We start from the raw sequence: 2,450 nt of genomic DNA, 5'->3' as shown, positions 1-2,450 counted from the left end.
CAAAAAAAGGGCTTACCATTTACAAATCCCAAGATTCAACTTGATGAGACCTAAATTTCTGTATTTATTGTCTCTTATTACAGTGACCATTTAAAGTGATGGTGTTGGGCCAACTGGTGATAAAGGTTAGTAGTATAGTGGTATAGTCAGTTGGTGGCTTTCACGTGGCTGACTACATGGTTCAAGTCCCAGACCCAGTGACTTGACAAAATGCTTCGGGTATGTGTGTGTGGGTACTGACTCCCAAGAGGAAAATAGAGGAGAAGGATTGCAGTGTGGTCAGTATACTTAGTTCAGGCTTCAGATTTCAGTTGCCTCCACTGTTACATGGCTACAACTGCATGAAAGATTCTAAGCAAGAACTACCCAGGTGAGCCTTTATCAAATTCCTTGCCTGTAAAACCATGAACAAAATGTGATGACTGTTGATGTGCAACATAAAGTTTTGGAGATTTTTTTTTAATATAGTATCAATAACCAGAAGAGATGTGAAATTTACACCCTCCTTTATGATTATAATAAAACTTAAATGACAAATATGACAAATAAGTGTAAAACTACTTAGAACAATGCTTCAGTTAGTACTGCAGCGAGTAAGCACTCATGAAAAAAATACTAGCTGTTGGTAATATACTACTTCCTAGTAAAATGAAAAATAATAAATTCTCGGAGTAAAATGTAAAATCAAAATCAATTAAATAATGAGTAAAAGATGTTAATATACTATAGATGGTTTATTCATTAGGCTATATAGCCTAGAACCCCTGACAATATTGCGGACATACAAAAATGTCTTAAACATTTTTTAGTCAGAAACATAATAAATATAATATTTCACATGTAATCATATATGTATAGTCTGAATTTTATCTGTTTGTTAACCAATGTAGTGAGAGTTTTAATAATTTTTAGGGAGGAAAGGACCTCAGAGGGCAAAGTACATAGAGTCCATAGTAGCAATAATGTAGCTCTGAATGTACGTAGAATACTTTGATCGTTTATGGTGCCGTTTTAGAGCTTGCAGCCTTGATGTTACTCTGAAATCCTCGCTTACAAACTTCTATTTTCGGGGGGATAAGATTCTTTCTCAGTTCTCTACTAAACTATACCTATGTGATAGTAACATGTATACAAGATATTAACTGCTTTTGAAGTTTTTATGATTTATTACTACAGTGAAGTGCTAGTAAGGTGAGAAAAGGATCTCAGTAGCAGCATTTAGTTTGAATTATACATGACTGACAGGAGATGCTTCAATTTGAGGAGTCTTATTCTTAATCTACTCCTGATTTTGTATTTAGCGTCAACTCCTTATAAAATAGTTTTATCTCTAAAACTGTAAAGTTGGGGAGTCCAGCAGGTGGTGTGGTAGTTGAAGTGCTGGACTGCCACATGACCAATGGCAAGTTGAGTCTTAGACATGGTGGCTTGCTTTCTCACTTTGCCTCTCTCTCTCTGGTGAGTTCATGTGCCCTGTATCAAATCAAAACAATAATAAAATAATGACAATTAAAATTAAAGAATTCTAAAAAATAGAATAAAGTTCTAGAGTTGAGTGATTTCTATGGGCTGCTATTGTTTTACATTTTTTTGTTGTTCCTTAGGTCTATTTGGACATGATAAATTTTCAAATTTTGAAAATATTAACTTTAATAAATACTTAATTTATTAAATATTACCATTAATTTGCCTTTTACCTGGCAGAATACATAGACAATTATGTGTGCATTCAGTCTGAAATTTGTAGAAAAATATATTCTTTTGTAATTTTGTTGGCATTGTGTGTTATATCCACATTTATAGTTAGAAAGTACCTTTAGGTTTTAAGTGGTGTCTCCAAGTCTTTAGCAGAATGAAGTACTGCCAATTATTTGTCTATTTTTTGCAAGTTCATCTTAAATTAGTTGTAAAAAGAAAGGTAATTAGGACTAACCCTGTAAGCACTGAACATATCTGTGGATTCGGTTTTGGATAATGATGAAAGAGTAACCAGCAAATTTCGTAAATAAAACATTCCAGCTATTTGATGTACTATTGACCAAAGTAACAGTTACCTGACAGGCCTGAGAAAAAAATCCTGATATCTTGATTTAGATCTTTCCAAAAATAAATTACATTCTGCTTAAGGTAACTCCTTGTTTTATTATTTGTTTTTTAAAAAATATTCATGTATATAATGCTACTACTATGAAAAAAATGATTAGCTACATTCTCTGATGTTGAGTTTATAAACTAGTTTGTGAAAAAGAAACTTGCATATAGTACCATATGCATACAAGTTCATTAGACTGACAGACGGATCAGGTTTTGTTTCCAGTTTCATAACATAATAATTGAATAATTCTTACCAAATATTGTATCTCCCTGCATTTTACTTTCTTCTTCTGTTAAATGGAGATAATTATGCCTGCCCCATCTGCTGCAACATGTGTTTATGAGGGGGAGAAAGG

Source organism: Tupaia chinensis, unplaced genomic scaffold (assembly GCF_000334495.1).
Source record: "Tupaia chinensis unplaced genomic scaffold, TupChi_1.0 Scaffold000276_2, whole genome shotgun sequence".
Lineage (NCBI taxonomy): Eukaryota > Metazoa > Chordata > Mammalia > Scandentia > Tupaiidae > Tupaia > Tupaia belangeri.
This window is presented reverse-complemented; position numbering follows the sequence as displayed.